General features: G+C 45.4%; 1 protein-coding gene across 1 annotated transcript in view; it reads right to left on the bottom strand.

Annotated features, from left to right (window-relative positions):
* WDR27 (WD repeat domain 27) overlaps nucleotides 1–20,605 on the bottom strand; it is a 525,006-nt gene that overhangs the window by 453,082 nt on the left and 51,319 nt on the right. The gene's annotated exons all lie outside the window — the stretch shown is intronic.

Raw genomic sequence — 20,605 nt, 5'->3', positions numbered from 1 at the left:
TGAGGCGCCACAGCGAGCTGCACACAAGGGACCCACAGAGCGAGTAGAATTAGCAGTAACAATAGCCAGTACAGGAAGGCCTGCCTGCTTGTAAGCCTGTGAGATCGTCATGCAAAGCCATCTAGCCAATGCCTGTGTGTTGGCTGGCCATGCCTTCTTGTGAAAAGAGGGCAGTATATATACACCCTGGATGACGTCATGAAAGGCACAAGCGGCTGGTCTCCATGGGGATGTGGACGATTGTACACACACTCCGTCTCCACTCACCACCCCACGGAGACCAGCTGCTTGTGCCTTACATGACTTCATCCAGCTTGTATATACACTGCCCTCTTTTAAGATGGTGCCACATCACTCCCTAAAGAAGGCCTGTTGGCCGAGACGCATTTGGAGAATATCCTGCTCATACACCAATTCATCCACCCCCTGTTACTTCCCGCCAGGCTGGTACTCCCCATTCTCTCATTTCAGCTCCTTCCCCATCTACGCCCATGCGCTACCCCTTCTCCTTATGTAGATCTGAACACTTCAAATAATATATTTCTGACATTTATATACTTCTGACCTTTATCTGTTAAACAGATTATCCTGTCCATCGTACAAATAGGTACTAGCTTACTCCCTGAGCACTGTAACTCAAAGGAGATTTAAAACACTTTTATGTTGTGTCAGTCTGACGTTTGTGTATATTAGCTCACTAATATCATTACATACAAGCGCAGTCTTGTTGTTGATTTATGCTTCGGCACATTTCTTCTCAATTATATCACAATCTTGTAATGGTCTCGGTCAAACAAGATTTCCCTGTTGTAGGGCAATTATTCTAAGCCCTCGGCCTTCCATGAGCATAGCCACATTGTACGGCAGGCAGACACTGCCATGGCTGAGACTCTAGGAGGGGAATTCAATTGTTTTATCACTGTGTTTTTACACGTGATAAACATGTGATTAGGCGTGATAAAATTTAGTCGCTATTCAATTGAACATTTTTTGGTCGTGATAATTGTGATTTATCACGCCTAAATTTCAGCCTATCTGTAACATGGCCAGGCTATTCAATTGTTGGAAATTAGGCGTGATAAAAAATATTGGTCAACCTATTTTTCACTTTATCACCTGTCATTTATCACCACCCCTAAAGGGTGTGAGTTTTTAATAAAAAGTATTTAAATATTTAAATGTAAGTAATATTTAACTGTTATGTAATTGTTAAGAGTTATTATCAATTATTTTTCAAATATTTCAATAAAATACTTACAAGAAACTGCAGCTTTGAGGAGGGTTGCGGACAGATCCCAACTGCTACTAGTTGCAGATAATATTCAGATAAAGGGGATCCCTGTGGCTTAAAATACCGGCGCTGGTTACCAAAGGTAAGTATTGCGCTTCGGGGGAAGGTCAGGGGTTACACTATATATATATATATATATATATATATATATAGAATACAGCAAGGTCTGGCACTCCCTATAAGAAAGGCAACTTGGCCGGGTGCCCGCAAGTAAATTTGAACAATCTTACGTGGGAAGCAGCACTCCTGGCACATATGAGGCTTGAGACAGCGTATAGTAGGTCGATGTTTCAAAGCTCTTTAATACCGTTTTTTCATCAGGACAATACAAACAAAGGAACATCTTACCTTAAGTAACTCCACCAAGTGACTAACGCGGTGCACCCGGGTCGGGACCACACCCCCGTCGGGAAGCGCCGCCTGATGACGTCAGCGACATTGCGGTCACATGTCCCGCTCAGTCAGATGACGTCCCTAGTGCTCACCATCACCATAAAAACTAAGGAAATATAAACAACGGACTTAGAACACTCCAAAACTGCTCGATTTTGTACTCCACGCTAATAAGCTTAAGAAGAATGTCACCAATAAAGTAATGTTCATATGCTCACCAATATCTTTGAGTATTGAATCGCTATAAACATATATAGTATAGACAAAATATCACATACACAACATTTGGCCCCTTAAAAAGTGGGAGGCACATATAGAAACAGTTGTAATTCCTACACCGTTCACCTGATTTCGATGTAATTACCCTCAAATTAAATCTGAAAGTCTACAGTTAAAGCACATCTTGTTTGTTTCATTTCATAGCCATTGTGGTGGTGAATAGAGGCCAAAATATGAAAATTCTGTCAATGTCCCAATATTTATGCACCTGACTGTATATGTATGTATGTATGTATGTATGTATGTATGTGTGTGTGTGTGTTTATATATATATATATATATATATATATATATAGCATAGAACAAACAGACGGCACTCCATAGACTAATATAAATGAATAAAAAGGTCCTTTATTAAGCCGACGTTTCGGGGTTCCCCCCTTCGTCAGGAACAGCAGTACAAATAAAACATGCATACATGACAAACATATAAAGCCATATAATCAATCCATAGTTAACTCACCTGTGGGACGCCAGCCTCCGACCTCCCGGCCCCGCGAGCGGGAACTCGGGCGCTAGGCCCGTGACGTCATCAACCAGCGCCCCACAGGGGAGCCAAACATGTGATCCTGTCGCTTAGCAACCCTAAACACAAGCCGCTAAGGATACTGTTTTATAACAGCTACACTATTATTTAATACATAAACATGGCAATCACCATGGTATACGATACTAATAAGGAATTATTCAATAATTACCCAGCAAGCAAGATTCAATAAGTATCAATACAAATATAAGTACAATACGAATAACAAATTAGACTAAATATATATTTACCACTATTGGGAAAAATTAATACAAAAAACACATTATTATAAAAAACATTGCAAACCCAGAGTCTCATTAAGACCCCTTGGGGCAATAGTATCTAACACATGTATCCACCGGCTCTCCTTTTGCATCAAGATTTTATTTCTATTGCCACCCCTCACAAGGAGGGGGTACATGATCTATAATGATAGATCTAAAAGATGCTACCCCATGCTTAAACTGGGCACAATGCCGAGCCATAGGTTGTTCACTGCCCCCACTAGCAAATGCCTGTCGTATGGCTGAACGATGTAGCGCCATACGCTCCTTAAATTGGCGCTGGGTTTTACCCACATAAGATAAGCCACAGGGGCAGGTAAGCATGTAGATGACAAACATAGTGGAACAAGTCACTGCAAAATTAATTTTAAAACGTTTCCCCGTGTGGGGATGACAAAACGAATTTCCAACAGTTAAACTTCTACATGTGACACAGCCCAGGCAGCGATGACAACCTGCCTTAGTACTCAAAAAGTGCACTGGTTGTGATTGGCGATCAAGGCCCGTTATATCCAACCGCATAACACGATCTCCAATATTTCTACTTGTTGTGAAACACGGCATAAGCCTAGAATCACGCAAACTGGGTAAATCTCTATCTGAATTAATGATAGGCCACCACTGTTTTGCCCGTCTGACATGGTGTGGGCTGTCATTACAAAATCTATTTACCCACGGAATACAATTACTATGAAGCTGCTTCTTGGGTTTGTCAGATCTTAATAGATCAGCCCAAGGCATTTGTAAGACTTTATCCTTTAACTTGCTTAGAACACTTAGATTAAGAGATCATTTCGGTAAACAACAACTACAACAAACTGAGGTCAATACATCGGCGGGTATCCCTGATTCTTTGAGGAAAATTGTGCCACAGTCCAAATTTGACCCATTCTCACAGAACGCCTCAATTAAGACTTTTTCACGTCTCTTGGAGCAGGAGGGTCTAAATATTTATCCTTCTAATAAACATTATTACCATCAAAACCTTACAAAGAATGAACAATTGGCATTAAAATCTCTGTCCATAAGGAAGGATTTAATTATACGTAATGCTGATAAAGGGGGAGCGGTGGTTGTGCAAAGTCTTGAGCAATATAGGGGGGAATGTTATCGCCAATTGGGTGACCTCACAACATATGTGCGTTTGGGCTATGATCCTACTACTATTTACAAAAGGGAATTAGATGCACTGTTAAGTCGTGCAGTTGATGAGGGGGTGATTACATTAGCATTGAAGTCCTCGCTTGAAGTTGAATTTCCTATTGTGCCTTTATTCTATGTATTGCCAAAACTGCATAAGGATCCGGTTAATCCTCCTGGGCGTCCGATAATCTCTGCCCGGGGATCCTTATATCATTCCATTGCTGTATACTTGGATTCTATCCTTAATCCTTGTATACAGCGTTTGCCTGCTTATTTGAAAGATACCAGTATGCTACTGTTAAAATTGGAAAATTTGACTATTGCTGACAAACCACTGGTAATGTGTACTGCGGATGTGACAAGCCTCTACACCTGCATCCCCCATGGTGCAGGTGTCGAGGCGGTCAAGCATATAATTTTGCAAGATGCTGAATATATGGGCCCACCAGTGGAATTTGTTATTGATTTATTGTGGTTGATTTTGACCCATAACTATTTTATTTTTGATAGTAGCTATAATTTACAGGTGGCGGGGTGTGCGATGGAGTCCTCTGTGGCCCCATCGTATGCCAACGCCTTTATGTATTCTGTTGAACAGGCATTATTTTATGTGGATGGTCATTTAAAGGCTGAAGTAGCATTATACTTACGTTATATTGACGATCTGTTAATTATGTGGACTGGTCCAGAGGCACAGTTGGCTTCCCTCCTGGATGATTTAAATCTATCCGTTAGTGTAGTAAAACTCACGTATCAATGTAGTCATACAGATGTAAATTTTCTGGATGTACATATAACTTTTGAGGCAGGTCTGTTCAAAACCTCTTTGTTCACTAAAACCACAGACAGGAACACACTATTAAGGAATGACAGCTTTCATCCTTTGCCGTTGAGAAAGGGCTTACCATATTCCCAGCTATTACGGGTTAGGCGCATCACTTCTGATGATGCCTTGGCTTAATTAGCTCTGTTTGATATGGTTGAAAAGTTTGTCTGTCGCAGTTATGACCGCTGTGAACTAATCAAGTTAAAGGATAAAGTCTTACAAATGCCTAGGGCTGATCTATTAAGATCTGACAAACCCAAGAAGCAGCTTCATAGTAATTGTATTCCGTGGGTAAATAGATTTTGTAATGACAGCCCACACCATGTCAGACGGGCAAAACAGTGGTGGCCTATCATTAATTCAGATAGAGATTTACCCAGTTTGCGTGATTCTAGGCTTATGCCGTGTTTCACAAGAAGTAGAAATATTGGAGATCGTGTTATGCGGTTGGATATAACGGGCCTTGATCGCCAATCACAACCAGTGCACTTTTTGAGTACTAAGGCAGGTTGTCATCGCTGCCTGGGCTGTGTCACATGTAGAAGTTTAACTGTTGGAAATTCGTTTTGTCATCCCCACACGGGGAAACGTTTTAAAATTAATTTTGCAGTGACTTGTTCCACTATGTTTGTCATCTACATGCTTACCTGCCCCTGTGGCTTATCTTATGTGGGTAAAACCCAGCGCCAATTTAAGGAGCGTATGGCGCCACATCGTTCAGCCATACGACAGGCATTGGCTAGTGGGGGCAATGAACAACCTATGGCTCGGCATTGTGCCCAGTTTAAGCATGGGGTAGCATCTTTTAGATCTATCATTATAGATCATGTACCCCCCCTTGTGAGGGGTGGCAATAGAAATAAAATCTTGATGCAAAAGGAGAGCCGGTGGATACATGTGTTAGATACTATTGCCCCAAGGGGTCTTAATGAGACTCTGGGTTTGCAATGTTTTTTATAATAATGTGTTTTTTGCATTAATTTTTCCCAATAGTGGTAAATATATATTTAGTCTAATTTGTTATTCGTATTGTACTTATATTTGTATTGATACTTATTGAATCTTGCTTGCTGGGTAATTATTGAATAATTCCTTATTAGTATCGTATACCATGGTGATTGCCATGTTTATGTATTAAATAATAGTGTAGCTGTTATAAAACAGTATCCTTAGCGGCTTGTGTTTAGGGTTGCTAAGCGACAGGATCACATGTTTGGCTCCCCTGTGGGGCACTGGTTGATGACGTCACGGGCCTAGCGCCCGAGTTCCCGCTCGCTGGTCCGGGAGGTCGGAGGCTGGCGTCCCACAGGTGAGTTAACTATGGATTGATTATATGGCTTTATATGTTTGTCATGTATGCATGTTTTATTTGTACTGCTGTCCATGACGAAGGGGGGAACCCCGAAACGTCGGCTTAATAAAGGACCTTTTTATTCATTTATATTAGTCTATGGAGTGCCGTCTGTTTGTTCTATGCTATATATATATATATATATATATATATATATATATATAAACACACACACACACATACATACATACATACATACATATACAGTCAGGTGCATAAATATTGGGACATTGACAGAATTTTCATATTTTGGCCTCTATTCACCACCACAATGGCTTTGAAATGAAACAAACAAGATGTGCTTTAACTGTAGACTTTCAGATTTAATTTGAGGGTAATTACATCCAAATCAGGTGAACGGTGTAGGAATTACAACGGTTTCTATATGTGCCTCCCACTTTTTAAGGGGCCAAAAGTAATGGGACAAACTAAACAATCCTAAATCTAACTTTCACTTTTTAATACTTTGTTGCAAATCCTTTGCGGGCAATTACAGCCTGAAGTCTGGAACGCATAGACATCACCAGACGCTGGGTTTCATCCCTGATGATGCTCTGCCAGGCCTCTACTGCAAATGTCTTCAGTTCCTGATTTTTCTTAGGGAATTTTCCCTTCAGTTTTGTCTTCATCAAGTGAAATGCATGCTCAATCGGATTCAGGTCAGGGGATTGACTTGGCCATTGCATAACATTGCACTTTTTAGCCTTAAAAAGTTTGTTTGTACATATGTGGCTATCTGTGTGCATATGTGGCTGCGTGTATATATGTGGTTATTTGTTTGAGCATATGTGGCTATCTGTGTGTGCATATGTGGTTGTGTGTATATATGTGGCTATCTGTGTACATATGTGGCTATCTGTGTGCATATGTGGCTGCATGTATATATGTGGTTATTTGTTTGTGCATATATGGCTATCTGTGTGTGCATATGTGCAGTGGCGCCCCTACCTTTCTTGTCACCCGGTGCGAGGAGTATGTACTGCGCCGACAATTAACCCCTGTTTTTTGTCACACTGGGGGTGCCGGAGATGCAGACTGGCCCCGGGGACCAGCCTGTGTGTAGTGCCGGCTCCCTTACTGTTCTAGGAGCAGAGTGCTGCACGTAATGCAGCACCTGGCTCCTGTCACTGAGGGGGAGCCAGCACTTTGGTGTCACCCCTCGGCTGGTGACACCCGGGTGCGGCCCGCACCCCCCTTTTGACACCAGTGCATATGTGTGTGTGCATGTTTTGACAAAGTCTTATCATATATAATATGTCCTGCTTGTAATATATAAAGGTTTGTTGGAATGGTGAAGGCTGTGATCTTGCCCCATTATAGTTTTCTCATGGTTTCAAAGTAGGGCCCAGATATATCGGGCACTGTACCACTATCACACCCACCTCATTGGCTGGCAAGGCATAGAGTTAATTAAATTAATTTGAGGTGGAGGAGTCGGGACTGGAAAGCGGAGGTGTCGTGCTAAACAGTAAAGAACCACCCCCTAAAAGAAAGTCTAGATCCGACACTGATCCATTTATACAAATAAAATAATTTTTCCTTGAACAGAGAGAAAGGAGGCATCTCTGGCTGAATCCATACCTGTAGTCTTTTTAGCGGCTGCACTTAAAGCAATCAAGAGTTTTCGACTCCCAGGAGACAACCGCTGAGGCACGATTCCCAGTATAGCCCATTCAGGAGTGAAGGGAACAAAATTGACCAAATTGCTCTAAAGCAAACCTACGAATCCGGAGCCAAAAGCCTGGGCAAGACCATATATAATGGTACAGGTCTGCATGATCTTCCCCACAAAGAGGACATATATGGGAATGGGAAGAACCCATTACAAAACATTATAAATAACTCCCTATAAGAGCTCACGGGTAGGTGATGACAGGAATCTTTAAGGGCCTTGAACAATTGGTCAATTGTTAATTTCAGGAAGTGCTGTAACCACTGATTCAGGCCTGACCGAAGTTTGGCATAATCTAAATGATCCCGTAAAAAAGCATAGTAAAGGGAAATTACTTATATCTAGTAGTGGGACAGGACAAAAGATTATCAAGGGATTATCCGAATCCGAGTCAGAAAAATTACGACAACATGACTGATGTAATGATGAACCTGTAAATATGAAAAAGGGTAGGCATGTGAGGGACCTTTTATTAGGTTTATCAACCAAACACCCAATAGAAGTAATACCTGTTACGTTCTGGGTTATTTGTGGACCCGTGGTGGTAGCAGGAGCGATCACAGAAGCAGATTTGTAAATAAAACTAGGATTTTTAATAGGTGCTCGAGTGGACATATAATGTGGCAGTAAATAAAAGTCCAGGAAAATATAAATGTGCACAAGAGTTCTGTGGTGGGAGCAAAAGGGTTAATGTCCAGGTAGAAACAATTAGAGCAGTCCAGGTGTGCAGGTAGTGAAACTGAAAATAAACAAGCCAGGTTTGCAGATAGAGAACTGAAAATAAACAAGCCAGGTTTGCAGGTAGTGAACTGAAGCGCAGGATGTCAGCAGGCTCAGGCACTCAGGTATGGGCAAGGGTGATGGAGGTAGCGGGGTAGTCCAGTGGGAACTAGGAGCTGACAGGCAGACTGGCAGACAGCGGATTCACAGGAACAGGAAAGCACAGAGAACTCCCTCTCAGCTAGGCTGAGATACACGTTGCACTGGCAAAGAAGGAAGGCACTGACCCTCCCTAAATACCCCATGCCGTGCTGTTACTGGCCGGAGGGAACATGTGACTCACCAGGATTGGCCAGCCGCATCACATGGCCAGAAGGCAAGATGGCAGCGCCCATGCCAAACGGAATGGAGACGCCGCCAGGCCTTACCAGCGCAGAGTGACAATAGGCCCGCACAACAACGCGTGCAGCCAAAGCCCCCCGCCAGACACCAGCTCCGCCACCAGACAGCCCGCGCCACAATGACCTCACAGGTAACGCTCGCCTAGCACCATGCTGAAATACCCTGGCCATGACAGTACCCCCCCCTTTTGGGGTGGCCTCAGGACACTCACCAGGCTTCTCCGGATGGGCAGAATGGAATCTCCTGATGAGCGTGGGAGCGTGGACATCACGAGCATCGGTCCAGCAATGTTCCTCTGGACCGTAACCTTTCCAGTCCAGCAAATACTGTAGATGACCTCTGCGTAGACGAGAGTCCAAGATCTGGGCGACCTCAAACTCAACTCCTCTCTCCGTCTGGACTCGAGGAGAAGCAGGTAGAGCACTATGGAATTTATTCAGGACCAGGGGCTTCAATAAGGAAATATGGAAGGAATTAGGGATTTTTAGGTATGGGGGTAACTGTAGACGATAGGCCACTGGATTAATGACTTCTGTTATGGAGAAGGGACCGATGAAGCGTGGTGCAAATTTCATAGAAGGAACCCTCAGACGAAGATTCCGGGTGGATAACCAGACCTGGCTTCCAACTTGCATGCGTGGAACTATTCTACGCTTCTTATCGGCCTGGGTCTTATAGCGAGAGGATGCCTTCAACAAATCAGACCGTACTTGAGTCCAGATGGCAGCAAAATTCCGCACCGTGTCCTCCACGGCCGGAACATCGAAAACAGGCAGGCTTCGGAATTCGGGAACACGAGGATGAAGGCCATATACAACCTGAAATGGCGTTTGGTTAGTTGACGAGTGGTAGGAAGCATTATGTGCAAACTCAGCCCACGGCAGCAAGGCAGCCCAATTGTCCTGGGAAGATGACATAAAAATTCTTAAGAAAGTCTCTAGATCTTGATTAACTCTCTCGGTGGAGCCGTTGCTTTGCGGATGGTAGGCCGTGGAAAAGTTTAACTTCACTTGAAGAACAGAACACAAAGCCCTCCAGAATTTTGCAGTAAACTGCACACCACGGTCAGAGACAATTTCAGCAGGAAGGCCGTGTAGACAAAATATGTGTTGGACAAACAACTGTGCCAGGTCAGGGGCAGAAGGTAACTTCTTCAACGGTATATAGTGGACCATCTTAGAAAATCGGTCTATTACAACCCAGATAGTGTTGAAACCTTGAGAGACTGGCAGGTCTGTGACGAAATCCATGGAGAGATGCGTCCATGGACGTGATGGAGTAGGTAATGGAAGCAATTCCCCAGCTGGAGCTTGTCGTGATGATTTATGCTGGGCACAGGAGGAGCAGGAAGAGATAAACTCCATTATGTCTGCCTTCATAGAAGGCCACCAATAGTGTCTTTTCAGGAACTCCAAGGTCTTCCGAGTACCTGAGTGCCCTGCGAAGCGAGAGGAATGTGCCCAAGTGAGAAGCTGCTTCCTTAATTCCGGGGCCACAAATGATTTTCCCGTAGGAGGCTGAAGTCGTAATGCGGCGAAAACTCTTGATTCCAAGACAGGGGTATTGCTTTGATTTTCAGATTGATCATCACAGAGGAGAGATCTCGATAGGGCATCAGCCTTCTGATTAAGTGCTCCAGACCGAAAGGTCAGGGTGAACTGAAACCTGGCAAAGAATATTGCCCAGCGGGCCAAACGAGGACTCACACATTGGAGGTTTTTGAGAAATAGGAGATTTCTATGGTCCGTAAATACAGTAAATGGAAACTTGGCGCCTTCTAGCAAATATCTCCATTCTTTCAACGCCAACTTTACAGCTAGTAGTTCTTGCTCACCTATGGCGTAGTTCCTTTCGGCAGGAGAGAATTTTTTAGAAAAGAACCCACACGGATGGACTTGGTTGTCCTCATAACGTTGAGACAAGACTGCTCCCACAGCTTCAGATGATGCATCTACTTCCAACAAAAAAGGCCTGTCCAGATCTGGTTGTCGAAGGACTGGTGCTGAGATGAAGGCCTGTTTTAGAAGATGAAAGGCAGACTCTGCCTCAGGTGACCATTGGGCAGGATTAGCACCTTTGCAGGTCAAGGCTGTAATGGGAGCCAGCAGTGTAGAAAATCCCTTAATGAAGCGTCTATAATAATTGGCGAAGCCCAACAATCTCTGGATGGCCTTCAGTGTCTGAGGTCGGGTCCAATCCAGAATTGCTTGTACCTTCTTGGGGTCCATTTCTAAACTGGAGCCAGATATTCCATAGCCGAGAAAAGGTACACTGGGCACTCCAAAGACGCACTTCTCCAGTTTGCAGTAAAGGTGGTTTTCTCTCAAACGGGTCAGGACCTCCTTAACATGTTCTTGATGTTTAGCCACAGAGGGTGAAAAAATCAGTATGTCATCCAGATAGACAACAACTGAAACATATAACAGATCCCGGAAAATCTCATTAACGAAACTTTGAAAGACAGCAGGGGCGTTACATAATCCAAAAGGCATTACTAAATACTCGAAATGTCCATCTCTGGTATTAAAAGCGGTCTTCCATTCATCGCCAGCTCGGATACGAATGAGGTTGTAAGCCCCTCTTAGATCTAATTTAGAAAAAATGACAGAGCCCTTGACCCTATCAAACAACTCAGTAATCAGGGGAAGAGGGTATCGATTTTTTACAGTAATGTCATTAAGGCCTCGATAATCGATACATGGTCTTAGACCACCGTCCTTCTTGCCAACGAAGAAAAACCCAGCTCCGGCAGGTGAAGTAGAGGGGCGGATGAACCCCTTTGCCAGATTGTCCCGGATGTACTCGGTCATGGCTTGAGTCTCAGGCAAGGACAGCGGATAGGTACGACCACGAGGTGGCATCTTATCAGGTATCAATTCAATTGGACAGTCCCATTCCCTATGAGGGGGTAAGATATTTGCTTGTTGTTCAGAAAAAACGTCGGCAAACATCTGATATTCCTTGGGAATGGCAGAAGACACTAATGAAACTGTCTTTCTCACAGGTCGAATTTTTGGAAGACAGGATTTCTGACAGTCCATACCCCATGACAGAATCTGCATAGAACTCCATTCAATCCTGGGATTATGTTTACGTAACCAGGGTAGACCAAGAACAATTTCTTGAGAGGCCTCTGATATCACCAGGAATTTTAAGGACTCAGAATGAAGTGCCCCAATTCGGACCAATACAGGTTGAGTCTCTTTGGTGACTATCCCGTTAGTCAGAGGGCGTCCGTCTATTGAGGTCAGAGAGATAGCATGGTTGAGAGTCAAACAAGGTATCTGAAATTTATCAATAAAACTAGACGTTATGAAATTTCCGGCTGCTCCTGAGTCGATTAGAGCAGTAGCAAAGACAGGTTTGGGTTTAAGATCCAAGGCTAGGGTAATCGTGAAATCTTTAATTTTTGGAGACGGGTTCATAACTCCTAACTTGATGTCTCCAGGGTCAGTTAGGATTTGGCATTTCCCGGTTTACGGGGACAGGAGATCAGCAGGTGACCAGACTCTCCGCAGTACAGACAGAGGTTCTTTTGCATTCTTCTCTGACGTTCTTCTTTGGAGAGGTGTGTATGATTCACCTGCATAGGCTCCTCTTCAGTGGGAGAAGGAATGGGACGGGTAGAAATGGAGGGGGTAAATGACCTTTGCCGGTCAGTTCTGTTTTTTTCAGCCTGACGTTCCCTGAAGCGTAGGTCAACTTTGATACACAATGAAATCATGTCGTTCAGATTAGTAGGAAGCTCTCGAGTGACTAGATCATCCTTTAGTCGGTCTGACAACCCATGCCAGAAGGCCGAGGTGAGGGCTTCCTCATTCCATTTGAGCTCTGATGCTAAAATTTGAAATTGCACGGCATATTGACTGACAGGACGGACCCCTTGCCTCAGTGTCATAATGTTTGATGATGCTGATACAGTACGCCCAGGTTCATCGAAAATCCTCCTGAAGGATGACACAAAGCCTGCGTAATTATCCAGCAGTGGATCTGAGCGCTCCCAGAGTGGGGAAGCCCATTCCAAGGCCTGGCCGGATAACAGAGAGACTATATAAGTCACTTTAGTTCTTGCAGTTGGAAAGTTGTCAGGCTGCAGGGTAAAATGTATGTCACACTGATTTAGGAATCCTCGGCAGAGTTTAGGATTGCCGTCAAATTTATTTGGTAAAGGAAGATGTAAGCGGGGAGATGATCTGCCTCCTGTATTCCCAGACGCTGATGTGGATGTAGTTGCTGGTACTTCAGGGGTAGAAAAGGAAGTTTGCAAACTATCCTGTCGCTTGGACATCTCTTGCAGAAATTTAGCCATCTGATGCTGCATGTTTTCCAGATTTTCTAATCGACCAGAAATGCACCTGAACAAATCCACTCCTGACTCCTGATCCGTGGCCGGCTCCATGAGGCCAGTGCAAACTGTTACGTTCTGGGTTATTTGTGGACCCGGGGTGGTAGCAGGAGCGATCACAGAAGCAGATTTGTAAATAAAACTAGGATTTTTAATAAGTGCTCGAGTGGACATATAATGTGGCAGTAAATAAAAGTCCAGGAAAATATAAATGTGCACAAGAGTTCTGTGGTGGGAGCAAAAGGGTTAATGTCCAGGTAGAAACAATTAGAGCAGTCCAGGTGTGCAGGTAGTGAAACTGAAAATAAACAAGCCAGGTTTGCAGATAGAGAACTGAAAATAAACAAGCCAGGTTTGCAGGTAGTGAACTGAAGCGCAGGATGTCAGCAGGCTCAGGCACTCAGGTATGGGCAAGGGTGATGGAGGTAGCGGGGTAGTCCAGTGGGAACTAGGAGCTGACAGGCAGACTGGCAGACAGCGGATTCACAGGAACAGGAAAGCACAGAGAACTCCCTCTCAGCTAGGCTGAGATACACGTTGCACTGGCAAAGAAGGAAGGCACTGACCCTCCCTAAATACCCCATGCCGTGCTGTTACTGGCCGGAGGGAACATGTGACTCACCAGGATTGGCCAGCCGCATCACATGGCCAGAAGGCAAGATGGCAGCGCCCATGCCAAACGGAATGGAGACGCCGCCAGGCCTTACCAGCGCAGAGTGACAACAGGCCCGCACAACAACGCGTGCAGCCAAAGCCCCCCGCCAGACACCAGCTCCGCCACCAGACAGCCCGCGCCACAATGACATCACAGGTAACACTCGCCTAGCGCCATGCTGAAATACCCTGGCCATGACAATACCCTTTTCTGGCCAAGAAAGGAAAGGGTTAGAGGCCGAGCCCAGCTGGAAATCTGGGTTGCATAGAAAAAGCATATTATAGGCATTCAACCCAGATAAATGTCGCAATTTGTGCCACACTCTACGTGTATTCCATAGGAGGGGATTCTCCCTCAACTTCAAGGGGATTTCTGCATCATTGAGATGGAGAAAAGTACACAGGTTCCATTGATCCACAAAATTAGCTTCCAATACTGTATCAGTGTAGACACTAGAACCCTGCAGCCAATCACCAAGGTGGTGCAACAGGGCAGCGTGATTATAATTAGTTATATTGGGAAAATTGATTCCCCCATGGGTTTTTAGTTGTTGTAAACGAATAAAGCCAATTGTATGCCTTTTCTTTTTCCAAATAAAATTACTGAAGGTTGTGTTAAGTTTTTTAACACAGGGAGTAACAGAGGAAGAGATTGAAGTAGGTACATTCTAATCAAACTGGCTCTGCCCAAATAGGAGAGCTGGAGACGACGCCACTCATCAAGATCCTGAATCATGGACGTTAAAGCTTCAAAATGTTCAACGAGTATAGAGAAGAGAGATTCTTGGTAATTTGCACTCCCAAATAAGTAAATATTCTTCTCCCCCAGTCAAAGGGAGTTGCAGCATGCCAACTAGGGTGAATAAAGCTTGACTTCAAGTAAAAAGCGACTGATTTCTCTAGATTAACCTGTAGACCAGAAATCGGTCCAAAGTCTCGATACAAAGACAGAAAATGGCAGAGAAGACGGGAGATGGGAAAGATAAAGCAAAATATCATCTGCGAATGCCGAAACCTTAATCTCTCTACTGCCTATCCGAATACCATGAATTGAGATTGATAAATTAGATGAAGTAAAGGGTCCAGAGAGAGATTAAACAATTACGACAACAAGGGGCAACCCTGGCGAGTACCTCTACTTGTGGTTATGTCCAAAAAACATTTCCTTTTATGGTTTGAATAAACATTTGAGGAAATAAAGTCGAAAAACATTTATAAAATAAGAGTTATGGTAGATTTCCTTTGTCAACTCTTTTTCTTCGAAGTCCATATCGTCCACAAGGCTACCAAGGCGATAATGTGGTTGGAGTGATCCAGGCACCAAACAGTAAAGCTCTTCAGCTCCCAGGATGCCCCAGGTCCTCCTCCACATATACCCCACCCTGGCCACAGGCAATCAGTTTTGTATCCAAGCCCAAGGCAGGAGAAGGAAGAACAATCGTACACCAGAAATACTCACAGAAAAATTACACAATGCAGCCAGGTGCATCACGGTGGGTGCCTTGTGGGCCCTATGGACTTCAGGGTCCATAGGGATCCACAGGGATACCATGGGCACGTCCTAAAGCAGTTCCCCTAAGGGTGGGGAAGCTGCTGAGCAGAAAGGAGAATCCGCCGCCCAAAGAAAGCATCCTGAGAGGCAAAAGTGTCAAAAGCGTAAAACCTAAGAAAAGTGTGGACAGAAGACCACGTGGCTGCCTTGCACAACTATTCAGCAGAGGCATCACAATGAAATGCCCACAATGGTCCCACAGACCGGGTAGAATGTGCTGTCGCCGTGTTTGGGACAGGGAGATCAGCTTGTGTGTGAGTCTGAGCGATAGTCATACGTAACCATTGAGCCAGAGTTTGTTTGTAGGCTGGCCATCCTCATTTGTGAAAACAATATACAAAAAGAACATCCGATTTCTGAAAGAGTCTGTACGATCCACATTGATACGGAGAGCACAAACCACATCCAGGGAAGCTTCACCTATAGAAAGGTCTGAAGACTGAAAAGCTGGAACCATAATCTCATCATTCATATGAAAATGGGACACTACCTTTGAAAAGTAACCTGCCCTTGTACGGAGAATAGCTCTATCCTGGTGAAAAATCAAAAAGGGGGAGCGACAAGAGAGCGCCGCCAAATCAGAGACTCGCAGAAGAGATAGCGAGGAGAAAAAGTGTCATCGTTGTCAACCACTTCAAATTTACTGATTCCAGAGGTTCAAATGGGGGAACCTGCAGCCCCTTGAGAACCAAGGACAAATCCGATGGTGCCACTTGGTGGGACAAAGGGTGGCTGAACTCAGAACACCCTGTAAAAAAATTCTAACATCCTGCAAAGAAGCAATCCTTTGCTGGAACCAAACTGACAACACAGAAACCTGTACTCTCAGGATGGCCAGGTGGAGACCGAGGTCTAACCCAGCCTGGAGAAAAGCAAGTACCCTGGAAGCCCTAAAAACCTTAGGGTCATACTTTCTGTGGGAACACCATTGACCAAAAGAATGCCAAACTCTGTAATAGATCCGGGCAGAGGAAAGTTTTCGTGCCCTAAGCATCATTTGTATCACAGATCTGGAGAAACCTTTGGCTCTTAAGATGGAAGACTCAAGAGCCATGTCGTCAAAGACAGACGGGGTAAGTCCGGATGCAGGCAGGGACCCGACGATAACAGATCCGGTCATAGAGGAAGAGGAAACGGAGTGTCTATGGATAGATTCCGTATGTCGGTGAACCAATGACATCTGGGCCAAGCAGGAACTACTAGTATCACTGTTCCGCCTTCCTGCTTGAATTTCCCAAGGACCCTTGGGAGGAGGGAAATCGGAGGAAAGAGATACGCCAGCTTGAAGTCCCATCTCACTGCCAGTGCGTTCACGAATGCTGCTGAGAGGTCTCTGGTCCTGGACCCGTACCTGGGGACCTTGTGATTGTGACGTAAGGCCAGGAGGTCTACGTCTGGTAGGCCCACTTGTTCACCAGGAGTTGAAAAACCCCCGAGTGGAGAGCCCACTCTCCGGTGTGTATGTCCTGACGACTCCCAGTTTCCCAGTTGAGGACTCCCGGGATGAATATTGCCGAAATAGCCAGAAGATGACGTTCTGCCCAGATCAGAATGTTTGTCACTTCCCTCATGGCTGCGTGACTTTGCGTGCCTCCTTGATGCTACTGTGGTCGCATTGTTGGACTGGATCTGGACCAGCCTGCCCTGGAGCAGGTCCTGTAGCATGTTAAGTGCTTTTTATACCACTAGAAGCTCCATAATGTTTATGGGCTGGTTACTTTTCTGATTTGTCCATCTTCCCTGAAAGGTGTGACGACCTGTCATCACTCCCCATCCGCGAAGACTGGCATCCATGGTGAGGAGCACCCAATTTGGAATCCAGAATGGGTAACCTTTGTCCAGATGATCCTTTTGTAGCCACCACGAGAGAGAGACAAACCTCTGGAGTGAGAAGGATCCTCCGGTGATACTGTCCTTTCCAACGGGAGAGAATCAATTGCTGCAGAGGCCTGGAGTGGAACTGAGCATATTCCACCATGTCGAAGGTGGATACCATTGACCTCAAGACTTGCATTGCTGATACCCTTCGATTGTGTAGCAATCTGCATACTCGCAATGATAGGGCCGCAATCTTGTCCCCTGGCAGAATCACCCTTTGCGCCTGAGAATCCAGAAGTGCCCCCAGATGTACCATCCGCTGTGTTGGAGAAAGAGAGGATTTCTTCCAATTGATCCAGCCGTGCGTCTGTAGGCAGGTAATGGTCATTTGGATATGGTGTTGTAAAACAGCTGAAGACTGTGCCAATATCAGAAGGTCTTCCAGGTGTGGAAGTATTCTGATTCCCTGACGCCTGAGGTAAGCCGTCATAACCGCCATTATTCTGGGAAAGACCCAAGGGGCCGTTGATAGGCCAAAAGGGCAGTACTTGAAATTGGTAATGTTGCTGCAGGACAGCAAACCGTAGAAATTGTTGGTGGGATGGCGTAATCGATACATGCAGGTACACATCATGAATGTCCAGGGAAGCCATAAAATCCCCAAATTCCATTGCCAAAATAATTGATTGGAGAGTCTCCATACGGAACTTGGGTATACGGATAAACTTGTTGAGGGTTTTCAGATATAGAATAGGGCGAAAAGACCCATTCGGTTTCTGAACCAAAAATAGATTGGAATAATAACCCTTTCCTTGTTGAACCACAGGAACTGGGATAATCACCCCTGCCTGCAGCAGGGAGTAATGGCCTCCTGTAGAGCCAAGGCCTTGATAGGCTCCGATGGGGGAGCTGTACAAAAAAAAAACTTCTAGGGAGGATGCCTCCAGAAAGTGAGAGCATACCCCTGAGAGACCACTTCTCAGACCTAGGCATCTGTTGTTGTTTGATGCCAGTAGTCCATAAATTGGAGAAGTCGGACTCTCACCCTGGGATCCCCCAGGAGGAGGCCCGCCCCATCAGGCAGATGGTTTGTCATCTGGCCTAGCAGCTGGACTTCTGGCCGACCAAGACCTTTTAGTTTGCTGCTTGATGGTCCTGTGAGAACTAGATGGCCTGGAGGAAGACTGTCCTTGTTGCTCGTCCCTGAGGACGAAAGGACCGAAAAGAAGACTGCTTAGACTTCGATATAACTGTTGATGGCAGACCTGCAGATTTTGACGCTGCCACAGTAGCCACTATCTTATCTAACTCTGCTCCAAAAAGTATATTACCAAAAAAAGGTAAGTATTCCAGAGTCTTCTTTGACCCTATATCTGCTTTCCAGGATCTTAACCAAAGGGCTCTACGAGCCACAACCGAGGCTGCCGATGCTTTAGAAGCTAGGAGCCCCGCATCTTTTGCAGCTTCTCCCAAACAGGATGCAGATTCCCGTATGTGGGAGACGTATCTTCCAATGCCTCCATCCATTCTTCAACAGCCTTGGATACCCAAGCCCCAGCCATAGTCGGCCAAAAAACAGCTCCAGACAATTAAAACACTACTTTAAGACATGTTTCAATGTTTCTATCTGTAGAATCTTTAAGAGAGGATGCTGACGGAATAGGCAATGTAGCACTCCTGACTAAATGCGTCACATGAGCATCCACAGTAGGAGGGATTTCCCACTTAGTACATTCAGTAGCTGGGAAATGATACAAATATGCTAATCTTTTCGTAACATGGAACCGTTTATCCAGGTTACTCCATGCCTCTTCCATAAGTTCAGTGAGCAGCTCAGATATAGGAAACTCAGCTTTTACCACCTTCTGGTGTTTAATCACTGGAGCCTTCCGTCTAGGAGCCGGCTCATCATCCTGTATATTAAGGATTGAATTGACTGCCCTCAAGGGACATTCACTGTAGAAGGATGGTCCTCCTCTCCCGGGATAGAGTCCTCATGCTGAGCAGACTGATAGAAAGATAACGCCCGTTTAGGCGCCTTAGTGACTACCGGTCTGTTTGCCATATTCTGACTTGAGTGGGCATAAACATAAATCCAGAAAGGATGTATAGGGGGAGCAAACATAGCATGCTGAAACTGCTATGGGTATCCCATTAAAGGAGGCTTCGTGGGAGTAGCCAAACGATCCACTAGCTGCTTCATCACCTGAGACAAGGAGGACACCCAAGATGGCTCCTGAAGAGGTGCTGGTATATTGGACTGGTTCTTCATAACAGACAGCACAGAAACCATCCTGTATAAAGTCCTGAGTAAACAAGCCCGCCAAACAGGATTTACATGAAACCAGCACAGGGGCCTGCACCTCCTGTTTCCCTTTATTTTTTGACATATCAATTATAAAGGTAACAGTACAATGTAATGTGACAGCCTTCACAAATAACTAGTAAATGTGAAGTACAAAGGAAAACCCCCACCCACCTGTACAGAGGTATGAGGAGAAAAAAAACAGTAATCGTTAGAACTGACAGAAATAAAAGGCAGTATCAACACAGCAGCTAGCAAAGTCACATACAATGCATATGCAATTTAGTTGCAATGGGCTCTGAATTAACTACTCAAATCATGGTAGGATATAGAGCACTATATAACTGACCCAAGGGAGAGGAATACAGGGAGGCTGACCCAAAAAGCTCCTGAGACCAAACCGCTTCAGCAGAGCACCGATAGTGAGCTGTGAGAGCCTCATATGCACGAGGAGGGTAGGAGGAGAGACCCAGACTCGGGAAAACCTTTGATGGATCTGCATCTGAGTCGGGAGAGGAACTGCCGGGGGGAGAGCCTACTTCCCCTAAGCTGCGTCAACCGGTCGGGTACGCTGGCCTTATGGCAGCAGAAGTGTCTGCTGCCGATCCCCCGGCGTCAGACAATAAGGCCCCGGTGGTCTAGTGAGGGAGCGGACGGCACCAGGCCCTCACTGCAGCGGTTTCCAGTGCGTCTTCAGTGCGTCTTCAGTGCCGGAAGTAAAGACTGCCGCGCACGATTCCCTGTAAGCGAGGAATCGCCTTACCTGACATCTCCGTGCAGGGGCGTTTCTAGAGAGAAGGGGGCCCGTGTGCAGTCTCCGAAACGGGCCCCCTCCTCCCCGCCCGGCGACCAGCAGCGCACTGAGCTGTGCGCGTCCAGCGCCAGAGTTATAGTCTCTGGGTACTAGAGTGTGCCCAGAGTCTATATTATATGCACAGGCGGCCATTTTCCCTGTACTGCGCATGCGCCAACGACGGGAAAATGGCCGCCGCGGCCATTTTCCAGTCGTTTTACAGCGCCGGACCCCCGTGCTGACGTGGGACT

Source organism: Taudactylus pleione, unplaced genomic scaffold (assembly GCF_031769625.1).
Source record: "Taudactylus pleione unplaced genomic scaffold, aTauple2 ptg000473l, whole genome shotgun sequence".
Taxonomy (NCBI): Eukaryota; Metazoa; Chordata; class Amphibia; order Anura; family Myobatrachidae; genus Taudactylus; species Taudactylus pleione.
This window is presented reverse-complemented; position numbering and strand designations above follow the sequence as displayed.